This window comes from Malaclemys terrapin, chromosome 12 (assembly GCF_027887155.1).
Source record: "Malaclemys terrapin pileata isolate rMalTer1 chromosome 12, rMalTer1.hap1, whole genome shotgun sequence".
NCBI lineage: Eukaryota > Metazoa > Chordata > Testudines > Emydidae > Malaclemys > Malaclemys terrapin.
Genome location: NC_071516.1, coordinates 17,608,887 through 17,633,012, shown reverse-complemented (window position 1 = coordinate 17,633,012; position 24,126 = coordinate 17,608,887).

Sequence of the window (24,126 nt, the reverse complement as noted above, 5' to 3'; positions counted from 1 at the left end):
TAGACAATAGAAGCTTGTATTACCTCACCAGCTGAGCAGGGAGGTATGGCAACTCCCTCCTGCAAGAATAGGCCATCACTGAGTAGTATTACTCCCTGGTGATGCTTTTAACTTTACTGCCATGAAGGCATAAACTTCAATATAGTTACTTTATGTCTTAAATATTACTCATACACACATCATGCCATAATTATGAACATCGATAAGTTGCAAGCTTTCAGTAATTTTTATTACTGAATTATAGTAATGTTTAGGAAAGTGCCTTTGTAACTGACCCCACTTGGGTCCTCAGAAGGGCTTGAACCTGGGACTAGAGCAGGTCAAAAAATGCTGGGTGAGCAGCTGCAGCTCTAAGTGGACATTTTTCAACTGGTATCTGCTGTCTGCTTCCCCCCTCCCCCATCTTCCAGCTAGTAAGTATCTGTTATGTTAATTACTTGTTATAGCTGAGGAGGTGGCATGTGCTCCCAGGCAACCTGTCTCACCAGTGCCCTGTGACCCCTTTACGCAAGCATCTGCATGCCCTCCCTTGGGCAATATCATCAGACAGGAGGCCTCCTACTAGACACACAGACAGCTCTAGATATCCTCCACCAGAGCCCCTGACATGGGGCATTCTCAGGCATAAGGGAGTGTGCAGGGATCCTTCTGGGAGCCAGAAGAGGTGTGGCTATGGCAGTCCTGCCCCCAGCTATTCCATGACTGTTGCAAGGTCCATAGGGACCTTGGGCAGTTGGATGCAAGACAAGCATTGCCCAAGAAAGACCAGAGGATGGTTTGGCCCTCAGTCGCCTCAGCGTCAGCCTCTGCACAGCACAGAGATGAGCTCAGCCCAGAGATCTAACTCTCCAGCCATCTTGGATTATCCAGTATCTTGGATCTTCCAGTAGCTCTTCAGCTTAGCAGCTCTCTGCTCCATTACACATCAGACCTGAAACCCCTTTGAATTTCCCCTTCAGTTTCTGCATCTCTTTGTAACTGTGCTGCAGATGACCTAATAAACCTTTGCCATTTCTCTATGTTTAATTGAATCAGGGCTGGGGAAAGTTACTGGATTGACAGCCCAAAAGGTCAGTCATCTATTTATCCAGATAATAGGAACAGCACTGACTTCTATTTATTCAGACAATAGCTCTCCTCCTGCTGAACTGCAGATATGTCCCAAGCATAACCTGCAGGGTGACAGGAGAATTCAGCTTCCACAGACCATTCAATCATTGGATTCTTTTCTGAGGCTGCAAATGAGGGTGCCAAATAGTATCCGGTTTTGTGATGTGCACAAACCCCTGTTCGCCCCTGTTCATTGGGCATTAAACTCATGTCATTTAACCTCCTGAACTTCTCTTAGATGTTAACAGTTTTAATCACCCCCGATCTGGGATGGCTTTGAGCTGTCGTCTCAGCGCTGGAAGGATGTGTGTGTCCCTAATCCCCATAATACACACGCTTTGTTGTTGTGGTTGTGAAGCAGTGAGGCCTGCTACACACACAACATACCTGACACCCAAGTGAAGCAAGGAAAGGTACAGTTTAGCCACATAACAGTGCATACCTTCTACTCGCCTTACTGTTACCACAGCCTGCACCCTTAATGGTGCCAGTCTTCAACAGCCTCTTAACCAAACTGTCCCTTCCAAACACATGGCACTACCCTTCACTGTGCTATGTCCTCCCTGTTGATGTGAGTTACGTATTGCTGAATGGGGGGGGCCTGTCTGATGTGACACCCACATTCACGTGCACCCAGAGGGAGGAAAGAAGGACTATTATCCCCATTTAACAAACAGGCAACTGAGGCAGAGGTGGATTAAGGGACTTGCTCAAGCTCACACAGGAAGCATACAGCTTGGCCAGCAGTTGAACCCGGCTCTCCTGAGTCCCAGGCCGGTGCCTCATCCACAAGGCCATCCTTCTAATCCAGTCGGGAATAGTTGCAGTGCAATAAAACAAAGCTTTAGATAGGAGCTAATATTGATTGAAATAATAAAGCAAACATAGGATGCTATGATGCCATTTGCCATTTAGTGTAACATCTTGTTAACACCCTCCCCTCCCCACCTCAGGCAGATTGTAAATTGCCATCACTTAGACATGCTGAGAGGCATTTCTCCACTGCCCTCCATGCTGTAAGCTGACGCTGTCTTGTTGGCAGCCAGAGAGGAGTGTGAATGCCAGGTCTTCCTCCCATCTGCTAGTCACACACTTGAGCTGGCAAGCAAGTGTCCGCGGCTGTGATCGGGTGTGAGGCTGCCGTGAAAATTAAGGCGAGGAAAACAGGGTTCTGATCAAATAAGAACAAGGCTCAATCTTAATCTTTGCTTTGAAGCAACCGATACTGGCACAAGCAGACACCTCCCTGCCTTCTCCATGTAACCTCAGCAGGCTCCCGGCCCTTCTGTGAACCAATCTCTGAACAGCCCAACTCCCCACATGTCTAAAATCAAGTGCTTAAATATTTTTGGATGGAAAATAGCTATAAAAATACAAGGCATACATTCCATTTACTGATTATTAAAAAGACTGCAGCCTGGCTCCAGGGCTGGCTCCAGGCACCAGCCCAGCAAGCAGGTACTTGGGGCGGCCAATGGAGAGGGGCAGCACGTCTGGCTCTTCAGCGGCAATTCGGCGGGGTCCCAATTGGACCGAAGGACCAGCCGCTGAATTGTCGCCGAAGACTAAAGCAGCAGCGGTAGAGCAGATCGCGATCGTAGCTTTTTTTTTTCTTTTTCTTTTTGCTGCTTGGGGTGGCAAAAACCCTGGAGCCGGCCCCGCCTGGCTCCCTCTAGCCCTTGTGAGGCCCCAGTAGATCTCTTCCTCCTTCCTGTATCCCTCCACAAGCTCCTGACCTGGGATCTTTCCATTCCTATGCCCCACCCTTTCAAACTTCTTTATATTTGAGCACTTGGCATGGCAGCCTGTCGTCTGGTCCTTGCTCCAGAGAGAGGTTCCCAGGAAGTCCAGGCCAGCAGCCTGTTTCACCCAGCTCTCTGAGCGAGTCTGTGGTGTGCTGGGTGTGCGCATTGGGACAAGAAGAGTAGAGGCCTGCTAAGCATGCGTGTGCTATGTGGGGGGATGTCCGAGAGGAAGGGCTGCAGGAAAGGGGCATTTGAGCCAGGCAGCTGTTGACAGGAAATGATTCTATGCCTCATTCACTTTCCTGACACTCAGCATGTTCTTTCAGCAGCCAGGTCTTCCTCTGCTCAGTTACTGCCATGAAGTAGTGCCATTTTTCCACAGTGGTTTTTCCCTTACAAAAGTGCATAAGAAAAGGGATGCCTAAAGTGTGTGAAAACCTGGCCCAAAGTATAGAGAACTCTTATGTTATGGCAATAAAATTTAGTCCACAATCTTTGACTGGAGCTTTGTTTTTGGCTGCCTGGTTACGTTAAATGTTTATTTGCAAACCCCATGAAATGTTACAAAAGCATTTTACACTCACTAGATTAAACGGCTCAAATTTCAGAACGTAAAACAATTTCTAGCTGGGAATGGGAAGGAATCCACATGTGCAGCCTCAGACACAATACTGCACACTTCACCAAGGCCATTAGAGCTAATTTGCCTTTCTCTGAAGTATCAGATACTGCCAGAGGAAAGCTATCCAACGAGGTGGACCTGCTCTGATCTGGTCTGGCAGCTCCTATGTTCCAAGGGTATTTTACATTTAGAACATTTAGTATAAAAAACCCATTTGGAAATCCCACTAGTGCTCTAGTGGATGTTCAGTGGGTCTGTTCTCAATGCACAGGGGCTCAGTACTGCTCTTCTTTACACATATGTAGCCCCATTGAGGTTGCAAGCATGTGACTGAGATCAGACGGTGGCTGGATCTCTGTAACAGCTGGAATAATGCAATGGATACATGAGGAAGATTTAAGGGTTTCCATTGATGCTAGGAGCTCTGCCAAATTGAGAACAAATATACATGACACTCTTGTGGATTTTACTAAGAACATGGTTGATGGTTTTTTTTTCCCAGTGCTATCATACAATAAAGACTGATGTCTGGGAGCTATTGAAATCATTATAATTGTCTTATGGAGGAAAGCAAATGTAATTAAAAGAGACAGTAGCAGTTTTTTATATTCAAAGCATAATGCTTTGCATTTGAAGGTTAGTTTGGTGGTTAGCACAGATGGTCCAATCCTAGAAATTTAACCTGATCTAATTTTGGTGTCAAATTGCTGAGGGGAAAAAAATTTAGTTCCCCATCTGATGCCATCTGACACATGTGGAGAGCTTAATGGGGGGAAATTAGTCAATGGAAGCAAGAGACAGCATTTAGGGATTGAATGGGTATGCCAGGGAAAGCAGGAAGGAACTCAGCAATACACAGTAAAAACCAGGGCCCACTTCAGTATGGCAATCAGCACCATGGAGAAAGAAATGGGGATGTTGTTATCTTAGGCAAGTCTGTGCATCCATCCTGCTACCTCCCCTAGAGATGGAATGAGATGGGAAAACACAGCATTGAATGACGCAGCCTGCAGATGGCATTTTTGCTGGTCACGAGCTGTTCAGCCACATGTTCTCCAGGACAATAAAATCAGTCATGTCCTTTTCTTTCTTTGCTTAAGTGATGGATCTTCTCTCTGTGCTGTAAGAAGAGGCGTTCCTTGGGTTGGCCAACAGGTGCCAGGATCGAGCTGTGTATTAGGGAGCCTGTTGAGCAGAAAGAAGGCAACTTGGCAGTGGAAATAGGTGGTGGAAAGGTCTAAGCCTCTGCAGCACCCAGAGTGGCAGTTTCACCTGGTGGTGTCGTGGGATGCGGGTGTGGTGAGCAAACTGTAGGGCTCTGTTTATGTGGAGAGGGAGAGAAGGGGCCAGGGCTTGGTGAATGGTGTTAGCAAAAGTCCACAAACTGGGTTGGAGATCTTCTTTTTTTTTTGATTGGACTAGAACTGGAACCCACCTGATGTGGGGTGGTTTCAGGATCCATTTTACAAAGGCTTAGCCCTTTGGTGTGCTGCAGGGATACCATTCTGAGGGGCTTTCAGAAAGACCTTTGAGAGTCGTGTACATAGAGCATAATTAGCTTCATATTCCCCAGAGTGCTCGGGAAGGTAAGTATTTGGGGGGTAAATAGTTATCTTGGTCGCTAACGAAAGTTGCCATCTTAGGGCAGCACTATAAAAATATATCCCTAAACCTCTGATTTTACTCTAGCCATATTTCCAAATTTTATAGATCAAAAAAGCAGGATGTGATGGGAGGGAAAGAGTTAAGGGCAGCAGTAAAGCTGCCAATTTTTGTTTCATCTCCCGAGATATCAAGGAGGATTTTTGCTGTTGCTGACTAATTTCTGAACACACCAGCAGTAGCTACAGGCGACGTTATCTTCATGATTCCCAATGAGCAGGTTTCACTTATTCATTGATTTGAACATGATGATATACTGTGGTTTGCAGCAGTTTAAGACTGATGTAACTTATGATCTTGAAGGAGGCAAAAAAGAACTATGTTACTGGCAGCTATGGAAGAATCTCACTTTGAGCAAGAAACAGAAGCATGTGCAATAATTACTGATGGGTAAACCCCAAATTTTGGGCATGGGGACAGATCCTGCACAAGGCTGTGACGGCAAATTGTTGTAGCAGAATGATTCTCTAGCAATGAGGAGGTTTCGGATGCTTGATCCACTCAGCAGGGGACACCTCACCAGGGTTTATTATTTTTCCTTTCATAATAGTAATAATGCACCTATTAACTTTTTATAACTTTTTAAAAGTTTAATTCTAACTTAGATCAAGTGCACTCTGGAAACCGTCTGAGCTAAACGTCATGGGTGAAATCCTGGCCTCGTTGAAATCAATGGGCGTTTTGCTATAGATTTCAGTGGGGCCAGGATTCCATCCCATCTTGCCAACAAGTTATATCACTCAACTGAGCTTAGACCCAGACTAGAAGCATGAATCTGAGTCCACTGTCTCATTGGTTGACCTGGAATCTTGAATTTGAACACCCCCATAAGCGGGAGAGAGAAGGGCTGGAATCCAGACCCACACCTGGATTCTGAGGCTTGTGAAAAGTTGGGGAGATTAGAATGAAAGAGGCAGTTGTTCTGATTAATTCTCTGGCTCTTGGTTGGCAACCCAGGGGTATTGCTAAGAGACTGAGGAATGTGTCATAGGAGAGAAAAAGAGAAGCAGATGGTGGATGGGAGTTATAGTGGGAGGAAAACCCAATTAGAAGTCCTAGCCTGGCTTGTGGCATGGATCGCTATCTTGCACCCTGGCTACCTGCCAGGAAATGAGAAGGACCCGACTTAGCACCTGTGATTGGGTTAAGAACATTCTCCTTTCAGTTAGAGACTGATACTAAGGAATCTTCTCAAAACTTCCAAGAGATTCTGTTCATTGGGAGACAGAGAGAGAAAGGGAGAGAGACTGAGCAAGAAAAAGGGTAGATTAGAAAGAGAGAGAGAGAAGGTAGATTAGCTGCTTCCATAATACAAGTTTGTTATTTCTATACAAATTGTTTCCTGGAAGGATGGTTTTGTGGTTAAGGCACTGGACTGGGACCCTGGAGATCTGTGTTCTACACCCTCTTCTACCACAGGCTTCTTGGGCAAGTCACTTAGGCCAAAAATTTCCAAAGGGGCCACTCATTTTGGGTGCCTCAGATTTTGGTTGCCCAAACTGAGACACCAGGGGCCCGATTTTAAGAAGGTATGAGCACTAACAACTCTAATTGATGTCAGTGAGATGAACACGCCACGCCTCACTTTCCCCATCCACAAAATGGGGCTAGTGACTTTCTTACCTCGCCTGGGTCCCATGAGGCTAAATTCATTGATGTTTGTGAGATGGGCGGATACTTCAGTGCTGAGTACCATAGAAAAGCCAATTCAATAAATAAATTAAAATTTGTTTTCAGCATAACTGATGAGACCGGGCAGGCTAGGCGCCATTTGGCATTCAAAAGTGTGACGTGAAAGCTGTAAGAGATCCCTCTAGCACGTGCTGGAAGGAGCTTTACAGCCAGAACAAATGAAGGGCTGGGAGTGTTTGCCATTGTGAGTTCTTTCCTTTTCATACGCCTGCTCAAAAGCAAGGAGCCTGATTCGAAGGATGAGCTGAGATTGGCTCATCTTGTCCTTGCTGGAAGGATAAATACATTGTCAAGCCCCCTCAATAAGTCACTCCAGGCAGAGTCCCCGGCAGTCCCTTTGTCCTCTAGTTATTTAGGGTCAAGTCCTGCCATTCTAACTCAGGGCCGGCCTTGAGGGGATTTCAGTATCTGCTGAGCATGCAGCTCCAGCTGAAGTAGATGGGAATTACAGGAGCCCAGAACCTTTCAGGAGTGGACTGTGGTCTTTATTCAGGCGTGAAGCCCATGGGAGTTCAGCCCGGGCAAAGATCATAAGCTTTGGCCCCTAATATTTGTCTTTTAGAAGTTCTGGTGGGATAATACCACCTGGATGTGGGTTGGGCAGGGTTTCCCTGGGATTTGGCCCAATTCTGTGAAGTGCTCAGCATCTTCATTTCCACTGGGAATTGAGGGTGCTCAGTTCCTTGCAAGACTGGGCCTGTTACTGGCACTGACTGCTCCCAAGGCAGGGTGAAAAATTTTCAACTTGAGTTGGCCTGAAACTGAGTCAACAAAGGGGCATCTTCTTCACTGCCAGGGATGAATGCTCTAGAACTTGCTGTCTCCCAAGGGTCAGATTAATTCTGTTGCTCAGCTACAGACACGTGGCCTTCATTTAAGAGAGTGAGGAGTGGTGTTTGTTCCCTGAATGTCACAAGCCACGCTGTCTAAGGAATGAACTTTAGCAGCCATCCAAGCTTAAATCAATCTCACCTGTCCAAGTGCTGTCACTGCAGCTCAGAGCAACCACCTGATGGATCGTTGGGCTGTGGTGTGCTGCAGGACTGGGGAAAGAGGAAAAGAAGGAGGGGTTCGAGGGAAAATACCTTTGCAGTTTTCTTAGCAATTTCCTCAGCTGTTATACTGATAGTTTGGTCCCAGAGTGCTCTCTCTCTTGTAATCTAATCATTTCTTCATGCTGAAGAATTATTACCAAGGCAGTTTCAGCACAAGACCCAAGTATACAACCATGTTTCCCAAATTCTGAGCTATCCACCTCTCAGTCCTTTGGCTTACTTACCGACCTTTGATTTCCACCCCTGTTCCACTCTAATCCTTACATTTTTTATTTGCTGTGTGTTTAAGTGTCTCTCATCTGCTCATGGAAAGAGGCAGATCTTCTCACCAGCAACATTTTGCACAACAGATTTCAGAAGGGGAAATGAACTGCTCCCCAACTGAAACACCAGCATGAATTTAGGGGAAGCAAAATGCAATAGCTCATATTAGCATGCGGCTAGGACCATATATCTCTCATGTATTGTTTTGGAAACTTGTTGGATTTTTCATGACCATAGGTGAAGTCCAGGCCCCATTGAAGCCAATGGCAAAATTCCACTTAATTTCAATAGGCCCAGGGTTTCAACCCATGTCTTTTTAGCTGCTTTTAATGTGATTTAGTTGCTGCAGATGGGGAGGAAGGTCAGCACCAGGTGGAACCAGCTCTCTGTGGAGTGCAAGTGCTTTGCAGGTCACTTGTAGTCTCTGAACCACAGGGTAGGAAGTGGTGTAACAGTGATTCAAATGGATATCAAACTGCAGCCATGTGGCACAACCTCTTTGCTTCCAGTAGCAGTGAAATGATTGAAGAAAGAAGACTGCCCGCTGCATGGAATGCTACAGATGCAATGTTAGGGGATAAACTAGATTTAGAAACAATGGATATTGTCTCTGTAAGAACAGAGGCTCATGATGGATAAATTTACGTGCCTGGCAAAAGCCTGACCCATGTGCTGACTGACACTGCCCTTGTTATGTGGACTGTTTTTCCAGTGGATGGCACACCACAGGTACAGAGAGCTGTCTACTTATTTTAACTGGTTCTACACTGTTCAGTAGGTTAATCTGGCACTGAGTAACTTTTTCAGCAGTTTTTTCCCCCTTATGATTTCTTCATCTGTGTCCTTGCAAGCCAAGAGTGAGAGAACAATGGAACAACAAGCTCCTGCCAAGGGAAGGCTTAGGGTCAAAGCAGCAGGTCTATCATACCATGGGAATCCAAAGTCTTCTAAATCACAGCTCTCCTGAAAAACTCATCCTCTCCTTTCAGATGGGTCCTGGGAGAGCTGCATGCCTTTCAGTCCAAGATCTGCTTCCAGGGCCTGGTGCTAACCTACAAATCCCTCCTTGACAATACCAGGGAATAAATTCTTCCTCCACAACCCACCACAATAGTTGTGTTTCGGAAGGATTTGTCAGCTGCCAGCCATTTGGGAGGCTTTCACCAGCAGCAAAGTACAAGTGTCCGTTCCTACACAGACTTGGAGGGGCTCTGTCCTTTTTCAACAATAATGGCTACTAGGTAAAATCATCCCAATGGATTTCTGATCCTGAAGTTATCAACATTAACGGTCAAGGATAACCTGCTTCCTCCCTATTTCAGAAAGGCCACAGCATCCACCCACAGTGAGATGACTTGTCACACCATCCCAATGATGCCTTTTTGTCTCATTTTTATAGGGGCACTTGGTAGTGCCCCCTATATTTAGTCTGCCTAAACTTTCCATTTCCAAGGATTCTTGGCATCTTTTCTTTGAGAAGTGCTCACTGCTCCATTGTTTGCAGCAGCCCTTTAATATTTGGCAGGGGGAATCTCCTCAAGCTACAGAGGTATTTTTTCCCCTTTCCCCCATGAAATTCTGTTCAGGTTTCGCTGAGCTATAAGCTGTTAAAAAAAATCACCATTACCCTTCTCTCGCTTGTGTCCCTCAAGCAAATTTTGGTTGTGTTCCAAATAAATTAATAAGTGAACACTAACATTGCGAAGTGCTGGACTCACCCTGCTGCCAAGGCAGCAGCATGAGCAGATGAAATTATGCTGGGAAGACCTGCTGGAGCAGTTGGATGGGTAAGAAGGCTGAGCTGGGCTCCCCTCACCTGGACCGGCCCATAGCCCCAGTGGCATCTCTGGGGGGCGCCACAAGTGCTGGAACTCCCCCCAACTCCTCAGGGGCAGAGGAAGAGAGAGAGAACTGGGCTCAGCTCCCCACATATCCAGGACCCAGCCTCTGGCCCCATGAGATCATCCTCCCACTCTGGGATAATATCCTTCTCCTGCTACTGCCTGATGTTTTGAATCCTATAGCTCAAGCAGTAGCAGTCGGTGCTGAAGGTTCAGGGCTCACATGTTGCTGTTTTTGCATCATGGGGATAGGCAAACTGTTACAGTTATGCACAATGGACTTTTACCTTTAAAAAAAACCCTAGGAAATTATGTACAAAAAATCCACATACAATAATATTATTTAAGTTGTAAAGTCAAGAACTCAAAAGTTGCAAAGTTAGCACTGAAATGTCAGATTTTTGGATGTCTGTGCAATCTTAATTTAGCCTCCTTATGCATATACATTCTGATACAGTTTTTAATTACACAATCAGATGCTATTTCCCCCCCCACAGGACTTTTGCATCATTCAGGGCACATGATGGATGCACAAGGGGGCAGAATCAAGGTTGCATGGACAACCATTAATCAGGCATGTCCTTATTTTCTGTTGTTTGACTTTACAACCTAGATAACATTCTTTTAACACAGATTTTTTGTTTGTAATATAAGACTAGCTTTGGTGGGTGACCTACATACTCAGAGTGTGAAGAATTTCAGCCCAACTTAGCAAAAATGAACAATCTGTAAGGAAATGGCTGGGTGTTCTGGGAACCCTTAGAGACCCCACCAAAAAGCTTTGGGAATAAATTAGTGAAAACAATTTCAGAGCAGTATGTAGCTATAGCAGAAAAGGAGGCTATTTGCATATTTCATTTATTCTTCTATTACTGTAGCCAGTTTTTGATTCTGAAACCACTGACACCGCAGTCTTAATAATGCTGAGCACTTTACAGCCGCAAGGACTTAATAGATATTAACCACTTATTCCCCACAACACTCTTCTGAAGTAAGTGTGTAGTATTATCCATATTTTACAGATGGGGAAACCGAGGCAACTAACTTGGCCAAGAAATATCAAGCAATCACAGAAAATGTTACTGTTAGACATAGGGAGAGAACTCAGGAGTTCTTGGGTTCCAGTGCTATGCTAAGGCTACCAAACCATTTTTGATTCTCCTGTAACAGGGGATGAATTCTGAGACTACCCTTAAAACCCTTTTGTTGTATCCGAAAAGAGCAAATCCTAAAAACTGCTGCTGCTGTACAAGTTCATTCTGGAATTCCTCTAATAGCTAGTTTGCAACCAGTCTCTCTTTTGGGCATGGTCCAGTCAGTACTGTATCAGATTCCAGCCTACAGTTATCACCCATCAAAACAGAATACCAAAGTCACTTAGTCAAGAACCAGGTGCCTACAATATATTACTTTCTTTTTCCTTTTAATTTTTGTCATATACCTTTTATATTTCTTGGAATGGAGACGTTGCACTTCTGAACACAGTCTGAAATCGCCCCAGCTAATGAGCTCATTTATATTAATAAGAATTCAATTTTTCCTCTTATCAAGGCTCCCAGCAGCACAGACAGAGGGGCTACCCCTTTAAAGTGCTGGCCTTCACACGCCTTATAGGAGCTCTTTACTCTGTTGAAATGCTGTTTGTTAGGGTATGTTATACTTCAGTGTAACATAATATTTCACGATGAGATTTTTTTTAGAGCGAGGCACAGGTGTTCTGGACAAGAAAGGGGCTTATTTTCTGTATATCATTGAACAACCCACTTAATATCTGTCGTCCAACGGCCAGCATCATGTACATTTACAGTGCTGTTAGTAAATATTTATCTTTTAGTGTGCTTTTTATAGCAAACGCTCATGATTTCTTGACCAGACATTGCAGAATCCTTTCTGTTAGCCAAAAGTGCTGGCTAAACTCTAATGTTAAAGAGGGTTTTGTTTTGAATAAATGAATGGCTTTGTCCTATTAGGCCTGTACTTTATTATCCACTCTGCTTTACTTTGAACTTTAGCTGACTCTGGTGTGCTAGCAATGAGTTGAATTTTAGCTGGAGTGTTGCATGTTAGTAAAGAATGGACTGTGTCCTCTTTTAACTCTACACTCTTGACCCTTAGGAAAATGTCCAGAAAGGAACCACTTGTACCCTACATGGGGCAGGTGTTGTTTGTAATTAATAAGATAATGATAATTGAAGGATGCTTTTAGCTTATCGGGAATTACTCTAACAGATTATTTCTGTCATAATGGCTTGGTTATAAGAGATCTTTTGTAATTGATAAAATAGTGGATGGTTACCCACCTGTCTTTAGCTTATCAATTATGTAAATCAGATACCATGAAAGATCAATAGTCTATTTTCTTTGTCTCTTTTCTGTGGACACCTATAGTAGTATATAAAGCGATGCCTTTATTATATATGTATGTTGTATTGGAGAAAATGATGAAATTGATAAGGGGTGCTCTGTAATTGATGAAGTTAGTAATTGACAAAATGGACAAGGAACATGTGGTATAGCAGGTGTGTTTTATAATCAATATATCAGCATGATATTAATATATGGAGTAATGTCTAAGTATTAAGAGTTAATTGTGGTCACAGATGGTCCTAGCAGTGATCAATTAGTTGCAAATATCATTGGCTTATTGATTCAAAATAAGCTCAAGATAGAGAGGATTTTTCTTTGTTTTGAACAGTATATAAGAGGTGAGTTTTAGGGAGCGAACTCAGGTAGGCTGCCTCATTTCTCCATTTTCAGATTTGGTAGGTAGGTTTCCTTTTCAGTATTCTGTATAGTGCTCTACTGTATTAAGAATTGCTTGATTGTCTTATTTAAGTAAGACTTCAGCTGAGTTAGTTGTTTGACATCATGACTTATTAAATCTGAACACGCAAGAGTGTTATATTAATGATTCATAATGAATAAACAAGGTTAGAATAAATGCTAAACCAGCTTGTTATGAGCGGGGACATAGGAACCCAGGAATTGCTATATTGGATCAGACCAATGGTTCATCTGGGCCTGTGTCTGACAATAGCCAGCACTAGATGTTTCAGGGGAAGGGGAAGAAAACCCACACTGGCCAAATATGGAATTATCTGCCACTAAGGGAAGCTTCTCCCTAAACCCTGTCTGTTGATGTTTACCTTATGCCTTGAAGCAATGTACCTTCTAATTTTTTTTTCTATCTCATAGAACTATGGATGCTCTTATTATCCATATATATGTCTACTGTCTTTTTTTGAAGCACTTGGGATGTCCAATCTTTGCCCAACAGAGGGGCATATTAGCAACTTCCCAGAAGCCTGATGGCCCATAGCGAACTGGAATAGCCACTTGGAGCTACCTTGCTCTTTAAGATGGCATTGAGGCCTGTGAAATTAACAGATCCCCCACGTGGAATATTCCAACACAATCCTGCCAGCGTTACTGTAGTTAATTTTAATTGGATCATACATTTCATTGCATAAATGAATGCTCTGAAGGGAGCAGGAATGCATTTTCCATCCCAACTCACACCCGCCCAGATACAGCACTGCACAACTGGTCAGATAGGTTAAGGGAGAGACTATCACTTTCCTACTAACTATGCGTCAAGGGGCAGACGCTCAGCTGGGTAAATGGTCATTGAACAAAGTCAATGGCACTATGACATGTAACATGCTGTTTCCTATTTGATTACCAGTAAGTATTATTAACAGCATAATTACTTATAAAATCAAATATAATTAAAAGGCAGTAGAAATCAGGAACACACTGTAGATTGTCAGTGGTAAAGAATGTGGATCCATTGTTGAATTAAATAAGGGGCAAAATTCGCAGACACATGGTTGGCTTACTTTCTGCTTTGATGGTTACATTTAGTTCACTGGACCAAAATCTTTGCCTGCTAAATAATTTGCTTCTTGTTTCTCATTTTTATTGATCTCCTTGGGGATGAGGAAGGAAAAGAGAGAAAGAAGAATGTCCCATTTTAAAAATACATGCCGTCCCCCTCCCCTCCCAAAGGAGTTTTCCCTCAGGAAAAATGTTGACAATTTTTTTTGCTGTTGAATAATTTCAGGTTTTCATTAAAAAAACAAACTGGAAAAAAAATCAGTTTTTGGGAACCATAAACCATTTATTTTTCCACACAACCAGAAAATTATGTGGTTTTCAGTTGCTAAGAATCTAAAACTTTTCAGGTTGTTCGTTTGTCAACAAACTACCCCGCACCAAAAAAGTCAAAGAAAACAGACATTATCTGTGAAAATTTCAGTTCAGTTAAAAAAACAAACAGTTTTTCATTAACAAACCATTTTGATGGACTTGCCTGCTCATCCAAAGGCCCAGTGTAGCTCGTTGGTTGGTTTCCATGGCAGTAAGGTGAACCAAAGGATGCTGGCGGTTCTGCCACTGGAGACCTATCTTACCTCAAATGAGAAAGAACTGGAATGAAGAGCAGTCTGGCTTTATTCTGACTGAGCTATGTGCCACCTCAGTTGGAGCGCAAAGGTGTGTCCCAAAGAGCCTTTAATCAGTGAGTGCCTGTGCTGCTAAGGAGTGTGTGGTAGGGGAGAGGAGATTGAGCCAATAAAAATGGCCACATGGGTTGGGCTAGGTGCTTGGTTCCTCCTGCTAAATAGCTAGTTATTCCTCAAAAATGGGGTCTATATCGAGTCACTTGCATTTCAGGAGCTACAGGCCAAATTCATTCCCAGTGGAAACCCCATTGACTGCAGTGGTGGTTTTACACTGAAAGGGTATTTGGCCCTCGTTTAAAAGAAAAAGTAGTACACCCCACTAAGGTTATTAAATGCCCCCCGGCCTCTAGAGCTCAGTATTTACCTGCTAGAAGGTTTTCCTGCTGTTGTGACCCTTCCGTTGGAAAGGACCCAGATTACATTTTTAGTGAGTGATTATAATTGCATTATGCAAAGCATTACATAATATAGTGATTTCAGAACACAGGGAGAGCTGGAGGCACCATTACAAGGAGCTTTTATACACTTTAGGCTCTTTCCCCATAGACAGGCTGCCAAAACACTGTGCAGCTTTTCTTACCATATGTGCTGATTTCTCTCTCCCTCCTTCTGCACAAAATTATGCTTAGGAGTAGATGGCACTGAGCCACTCATGCTTTGAAGCTGTTCAGTTCACTTGTTCCTTTACTAGTAGGGTTATGTGCTGTGCCTAGTAATAAGCTTCCAGTTTAACAATCCATTTTCTAAACATTGGTGATTATTGGCAAGAGGAGCTAGTGCTTGACTCCGGGAGCATAACGTGTTCTCTCACTCCTTTGCACTGGTACCTCCGCTCCAGCACACGGCGAGGAGCAGACGCGGCAGAGCTGCCACGTGCTCACTTAACAGACGTGTGTTGGAGAGTTGGGAAAGCTCCACCTCTTCCCTTCCCCCTCATTCCCACTCCTCTGGTAGCCTAGTTACATTGGTGTGTCAGGCGCACACAGGGTGCCAGCTATGGACCCAGTGCATCTGTCCATGGCGCAGTGGGCAGGACAGTGACTCCTCAGGCTAACTTGTAATAGTTAACATGTTTCAAAAATGGGCCTTTTGTCCTTAGAGGCACCATCCTGGAGCAGAGCTGTTACATCAAGAACCCTTCATACCGCCCCAATTTTGTTAGGTCTAGAGCAAAGGCCCTACAGCACCCTTCACAAATGAAAGGGGAATCCCTCTGCGCCTCAGGTTTGAACTATACAGAATCTCTGAAAGGCAAGGTTCAGATCCTGGTGGGGCTGACTCAGTCCTTTGATGCAGATTATTATTGTATGGGTGGGGGGGCAGTTTTAAGACGTCTTTAAACTGAAGCCCACGCTGCTGTGCTGCATGGATATTGCTGGCACTTTAAGAGCACGGGTTCTTGGTAAACCCTTGCAATGGCCTCAACCAACCATCCCCCTCCTCTCCACTGGTGTGAAGTGCACCACACTCTATTTGGTCACCATTCTTTACTGCTGAACTGTTAAAAACATAATTTAGCTACCTGTGTTAGCTCACATGCATATTATTATTATTAATTATTATTATTATTATTAAAGCGACCCATTCCCTACCCAAAAGAGCTTATAGTCTAACTAAGCTAAACATAAGATACAGGACAATGGGTCAGGAGTGGGAGGACAGTGAGACTAGTCGTGAGGAGAACAAGGGAGGCTGGCTTGCCTGGAGAGCGGGTGCTTGGCAGAGAAAGACAGGGAGAAGAAGAGGCTGCATTCCATTTGTGCTACACGTATGAAATAGGTAAAGTGCTTTGGGGTCCCTTTAGAGCTGTGAAATCTCATTCCTCTTTCAAGCCTGGCCAGCATTCCTTTTCTCAGTGCCATTTAGGGTGACCAGATGTCCCGATTGTATAGGGACAGTCCTGATTTGGGTCTTTTTCTTATATAGGCTCCTATTACACCCCACCTGATTTTTCACATTTGCTGTCTGGTCCCCTAGTGCCATTGTCTAAAACTAGGGCTGAGCTATTGCTGAGTGTGTAATGGCTAATGTTTTTTTGCCGGGATCTAACTCCTTACTTTGGCCATTGCCTTGACATACTGTGGCAAAATTGCCACTGTATTGTGCCCCCTACTGGTGAGAGATGGCACTGCAAAAGTGGTAGGTCAGTTTGCCCCATCCAGTTGTTGGCCTATTTTGGCTGTTGGCATCGCCTGATCCTCCAGCCAAGCCTCCTGATCCAACCCTTCACTGGACCTCAAAGTCCTTAAATTACAGTAAAACAGAAAATAGCAAAACCCAGGGTTTCAGGAAGGCTGCAGTTCTCTGATCGGCTCCTGTCTTCAGTTGGGCTTCCAACTCAGAGCTCAGTGTCCCAGGCTTCAATCATCCCACAGCCCAAGAGCAAAAGCTTCCATCTACCTCTTAGGTGACTTGCTTCCCTGGCTTTTCTTCCAGCATCCTTTTGCTCCTTCCTTTATGAAGACTCAGTCCCTCCCTTGCAGGTTTGATCACCAAATAGGCCTAATACTCCTCTAGGTGCAGCCCCGTGGGTTAACTGGCCTCTTAGGCCACTTTAACTCTTTTTTCACGTGTGTGGGGATATACCACCCATCACACATATGACATACTGAAAGTATTGAGAGTTCTCTGAAAGAGCCTAAGTCCCTTTGTATTTTAGCCGTATGTTTGTGGCCAGCTGAGTGCATTTTGATCAAAATAAGACAAGCCAGGGTAAAACTGGCTCTAGCAGGACACACACAAGCAGATTGTAGTGATCAATGAACCACAAATTAAACCCTTTAAATGCGTAGTACCACAGCCTGCTTACCACCAACAGCTCCTTTTCCTCATGCTCTTTTTTAAGTTGTTATAGTCTTTTATGTCAATAGACTGTAATAGGTCTGGCAGTGTTGTGGTCTAGAATCTGGATTTTTCCAATCAAAACAAACAATTTCTGTACATTGGCTTTAATTAGGGTAAAAGAATACTTAGTGCTTCTCACCTTCAAAGGACTTGACAAACAATCTGCCCAACCTGCCAAACCCCACAAAGTAGGCATGCTCCCAATTTGACTGATGTGGAAACTGAGGCGGAGCGAAGACTAGCATAGGATCACATAACAAGTTAGTTCCAGAGCCCATATTAGAGCCCAGACATTCCTGTGCTCAGATTATTAGACAAGAAAGAAGAAAAAATCAGTGGGAAATGTAGCCAAATTCTGTCAGAATTTTTTTTTTTTTTTTTTTTTTTTTTTGGAATCAGGGGTTTTATCTGAAATTAAAATTGTAAATTTGTAAACTTTCTCTTGAGTCCTAGTGCTTCGGTCTAATAATGTTAGATACTATCAGCTAGTGTGATACTCAAAAGATCATTTAAAAAACTTAAACTGAAAAGAGACTAAAAAAACAGAAGGCAGCTATTCAAAAGTGCCTATGCACATAATTTGACCAGATTTGACCATTTGTGCATATATGTATCCAATTTACATGTGCAAATGTGGTAGCTGCATGGACAAATTAGGTGCACAATTGTGCATGTATTGTGTACCTTTTTTGCCAATTTCCACATCCAGAGCTCTTTAGCTGCCAAACTCTGCTGTCATCCCATCTGCTTGTGATCAATCCTAACGTCAAGGTCAAAGCTTAAAAATGACAGGGCTCTCATCATTATGCTCTCCAGTCTGGTATCTGTAAATACATCACTATTCAGAATGGAATATTGTTTGGCGAGTGGTCTGTTTCACGGAGATGAGTTGTGGCTAAATTAGATCAATGTATATTTCAATGTACATTTCTAAAACACTTAAGTCCAGGAAGTTAGGTGCCTAAATACTTTTAAGGATTGGGGCCTTAGGCTCTGATTCAGAGAAAGCATCCTTATTCAGGTAAGCACTTATGCACACATTTAACTTCATGCATATGCTTAAGTCCCTTTGGAGTCAATGGAACATAAATACATGCTTAAAGTTCAGCATGTGCTTAAGTGCTTTCCTGAATCAGTGCCCTAGATATGGGAAAATAGGGTACTGTATAAAATCTGCTGTCAGTTGCAATGGTTTCAAGTAGCCTGAATCGCTGTGCCAATTGACCAGTTATTGTAGCGTTGGCCAGTAAATATGACCATAAAACAAACCAACCAAAGGCTCAGTTTTATCCATACCTTTTTATTTATTTCTGCAGTAGGGGACCATTGCTTTAAAATCTGTAGACATTTGGACATATTTTACAAGACAGTACAGTTTCTGAATGTCACACATGGATCACAGTTTCATACCACTACATGCATATAAAGACATTGATTTTTTATTTTTTTTTAAATTATTTTTTACAGAAACAACTGGAGTGATCGATAAACTTCAACAAAGAAGGACTAGTTACCAAAAACAAAGAAACAAACAAAAAAAACCCCACACCAAACCCTCCCTCTCCCCTCCCAAAACGTAAGACTCTAAGTGCACTAGTATATGGCTAATGGAATCATAGTTACCCCAAAACATAAGGGTCTTGAGTAGATATTGCTCAAATGGTGAAAAAACATCTTCTGATGCGCTGTCCCTTAGTGTGACCCCATCTAATAGAATGAACAACACATGCTGGCTGTGCAGAAACTGCTGGGGCAGTAGGACATGCATGGCAACAACTACCCTTCAATATACATTTTGGGCCTAATTTACTAGTGCCTCCACTTTTCCCAGGTATAAAATGACTAAACATGGAGTGTCAGACTTGATATTTTCTGCCCTTTCTCACTATCATTCCATCCAAATCTGCCAGGAGAGTCCCAGGAATTTTTTCCAGTTTTTATTTGGTGTTAAATACCAGCTTTACTGTTTAAATGTTTTTTTAAAACCTGTGCCATTTCTATTGCACCTTCGTACTGGTTAGTTTGTATGCCCCTCATTGCCCTCTAATGAATACAATCAGAACTGCTCATCTGTGGCTCATAGGCCCTATATTGCTAACGGAGAGTGTGTTTGCTGACAGGATGAGGGCCTGTGCTTTTGGAGAGGAGGAGATTTGGTCTATCCCTGCAGGCACTGAGAAATTCTGAATGGGTCTGATTTACAGCATAGTGAAAGACAGCTGTAACTTCCCTAAATAGTCATAAGTTTGTTACAACATGGTATGTCTTTAAGCGCACAAAGAGTAGTGCATCTTTAGATGTTTTCTCTCCATTCAAGAACCACTTCACTGGACTGTTTAAAAAGCAGGACTCTTCCATGTTAAAGTTGAGTACAGCAGATCAAAATCTTCTAATGCCAATAATATATAAAAAGGTTACAATTGGTACAATTTAGGAGCTGTGGCTAGCCTTTCAGGCTTAGGTATTAAGAATCACTCCTTATCATGGCTTCAAAGTTCAACGTAATATGGAGGATCTGCCACGGTGACAAACCAGCAGGGAATGTTTTATTGTGAAAACAACTCTGTACACCAACCATAAAAAAGCTGGCAAGGACTGAAAAGTGTCCTATCCCTCAGGGCTCAAACCAACAGAATATAAAACAAAGCTGGTGGTCGTATGAGGCAAAATGAGCTCAACAGTACTTCAGAAACAAGCTAGAGGAGGATAAACGACAAGAAATATGTCAGGGACAGATCAAAATTGAAATACTGCACAAAAACCATGAAGTACCGCACATAGCTCAGAACTGATGTGTCCTGACATGGTCTTAATTCAGATTAGCAAGGAAACTAAAAGGTGTGACCCAATCAAAGTAACTGATACAATATCTGTTGGTAACTACTCCTACAAATCAACAAGGCCTTGTCTAAAGTCCTGATACATTTTAAAAATAGGGGGTGAAATTTAGTCCCATTGACGTCAATGTGAGTTTTACAATTGACGTCAATGGGGGCCAGGAGTTCACCCAAGATGATCTTGCACATTTAAAGAGAAATAACAGAATGATCATAAACCAACAAATCTGAATGAAATGATTGTCACTCTCTTTCACACACTTCCATCTAATTATTACTGCTTTTCACCTCCCCCTACCCAGACGGTTTTCGACCAGGTGTCTTCCATCCCTGAGATCACACAAAGCCTTTAGTTTTCCCTAAAATATATTTGCTGGCATCTCAAAAAGATCTGAATATAGTGGGTCTTTGGTCTGAGTCCAAATTTACTTATTTTATTTAATGCAGCATAGCTGCAGTGTTATAAGCATCCCTTTAAAATTTCAAATGTTTCTCCTTGCTCAGACCTACGAATATCAATATAATAGTATTCATCTCTATTTTAAAATGAAAAGTATTCTTTTCTAAGCTGCTAACATGATTTATTGTGCGATGAAGCCAGAATCAAGAAAAGCAAAATTGAGCCATATTTACAGATATGAACAGTTGTGGCACCTGACCATTGGTGTCAAAGGACACTTATTGGTGGTTTAAGTAACATCAGCAACAAAGGGGAATATGAACTTTGAGCTTTCAGAAGATTTCTTTTGTCTTGCAGAAAAATAACTTTTCTTTAAGCCCCAAAGCCTAATTATATTGGTACATGGCTGAAAAACACATGCTGGAAAACAATCACCTTTTAATTGGTGAGATAACTGGCATTTGGATGTGTTCTTTTCTAATGCAAGAGAGCTAGCAGAGGGTCAAATTTAACATTGGAATAAGCAAATGCAACTTACTGCAGTGGTGAATTTGGTCCATAACATGTTGAGTAAACCAAGTATTTTATTGGTATGCCCGTTTGGATGGCATTTTATATGATTGTAGATGTCAAATGTGCAGGGTTATTGCGTTGGCTAGTTGGAGGTGTGTCTCCCTTTCAGAAAAAGAAACACACATTTTCCATTCATTTATTTCTGCTCATGGTAGCTGAGCCTTGTTAATGTATAAATCATGGGCAAGGCAACCTTTGCTGGTCATTACAAGCTTGTTCATACTGTGATTGCTGATTATTTATACATTGTCAAATGTACAGATTTCTAATTAAATCATGTTTCAGGTTTGCTCTCTAGAGTTGCAGGCATATACGAAAATTCCACAAAGAGACCATAGCTGTGTAAAGATAGAGCTGGGCTAACAGACGGTACTGCGCTAGACTTTCAACTCTGGAAAGAAACTGCCAATGTGCAAAGAGTCGCCTCTTCTTAATTTTATGTTTAAACATTTGGACCAATTCAAAAAAGTAATATTTGTGCATAGATTTAGGGCCAAAGCTATCCAGGCAAACTCCCCATTGACTTCATGGGGCCGTGAGATGGTATATATCAAGGCATTTGTTTTTCTCTTGTATTTTTGTTTCATTGTAGGTGACATTGTAATTGGGGAGCAGCAAAATGATTAAGAAGAACTAAGTACATGGACAAAACTTTGCCTTAACCAAACCAAAATCCAGTTCCTTTCTGAAACTTGTATATTTAGGAATTTGGATAAATACATGTTCTCCACAATTCTTGATTTTGCCCAGGACAGAAGGTGGCAATATCAAAATACAAAAACAATTGCTTGACCCTGCAGTCTTTACTTAGGCAAAACTCCCACTGGGTTTGGAATTTCAGTGGAACTTTATCTGAATAAAGAATACATCATCAGGTCTTCAGGTTGGACAAGAGCCTAAACTTTCAGTTTTGGTGCTTATCCCAACTCCATGGCTAAAACTTTTGTAGTTGACTCCATCACTAATTATAATGATGATGGTGATTTACAAATCTAGTCCCTTCTACACACAGGGAAATGTAAATCTGAAAAAACTCCACTGAAAGCAAAGGCTGCAGTTAAGGGTTGAAGTCAGTGGAGCTCCTCCAAATCTACACCATTGCACTTGTGATCACTGTCTGGTCCATCCTCTCTTTTTCCAAGAAAACACATCTCAGTTTCCATGTACTGTCCCTTCTATTTTGTTTATTTTTAAGGACCACAAGCAGGAAAATACAAATACAAGATGACATCAAAGAGACTCTGACCTTTTGCAGACCTACTTCAGGAGGGATGTTTCAGGTGTTCTCAGAACAGAGACATAACAAAAAAAAAACACTCAGGAAATCAGCTATGTAAATGAACACCAATAGCTGCTAATATATTATTCTGTAATACAAAAAGAAGAAATTTGACTTGTTTGCCCTATTATAAATTTGCTAAAAATACAGATCTATATTTATATTTTATATATATAATATTTAAAATCTGAACAGAAAAATAGACTACTCTGGAATGCATGAAAGTCACATGACTTTTCCATACATCAGATACTTATAGAGCCAACACAATGGCAAACAGACGGTATAGAGGTAACTAGAACATCTGTACTTTAATCAAGAATTATTTAAAGCCATATTCTGCCCAACTGGGTGATTCTAAAGCAATCTAAGCTAATGTTTGGTTCATTTTGGTTACCGTAAGTGTAATAATTGATAAAATGTGAGAGCTTTGCTAAAGAAATAGATATATGGGATGCTCCACCTCCCCATTTTGTTGACTGAGCTATATTGTACAACATAAATGTCATACAGTTTCCATTGTTTCATTACCTTACCCAGGAATTCTACTATTTGCTTAAAATGAGGTGTTTGAGAAGTCTGGTAAAAACTATTGGAGATAATGTTATGCAGAACTTATCAACAAAGAGAACCTGGCATTAGCAACCTTGTCTTTGTAATGAGTTTTAAATACCCTTGTTATTTATTATAAACTGTACCAGCCATAATTCTGTCAAAACATAAATATACAATAGATACAAATATTAACAATACATTACAATTTTACAGAAGAGAATACTGTTTTTCCTTAAAAATATTTATCATATTAGCTGCAAGGGAAGAAAAGGCTACAGTTTATCACAGCCATAGTTGCCAAAGAGACCAACCACGTAGGGTTGTTTCTACGTGACGTGCACAGATTAATATTCCCCAGGCCTTTGACACAGTATGATCAGAAAGAGAATATGTGTTCCACTGGCATTCTTTCTTCTTCTTCTTCTCTCTTATTGATTCTTGAACCTTTCATAAAATGTGGGTTTCACAGGAGATTCTGTTTTTGTTTTCCCTTAAATGTGCTTAGGTGAAGTTTCTAAGAAAAGGCACTGAGAAATCTACTACAATAAGTTACTGTTGTTTTCCTTTGTACAAAGCTAAAAGTCAAAAAATCTTTTGCCTCCTGGTTAAGAAAACTGCACCCATTCCTTCCACAAATATATATATATATATATTTAAAAAAGTTGTAGATTGCGTAAGATACAAGCAAGAACTCAGACATCATGTGCACACAGTCCTTTCGATTGTGATGCCCTTTGCTGCAGTAGATAAAACTCTATCAGCTTGCTTGACGCATGTTACACAGTGAAGGACCTGAATGCCAGATATTAGTGACTGATCTGCAGACTTTAGCTTGATGCAAGAGATATTACATATTTCTCCTCCAATTTTAGAAGATCGGGGAAACATTTATCAAATGAACTGTAAAATGAAGTTGCCCTTTAAATACCTATGGGATTTGCATTTTCAAAGCACTGCCTTTTCTTCTGTAATGAGTACAGACTCTCAGTCTAGCTTAGCTTTTCATTTGAGAGTAGATTTCCCAGTGCTTACATATATATATATGTATTATGTACACACACGCACACATATATATAGATATATATTTCTTATTCAGACTTTATTTCATTAAAATAAGTTAATCATATTTCATTTTTAACTGGGCACAAAATAAGAGCTACATCTTCACACACAAATAAGAAAGA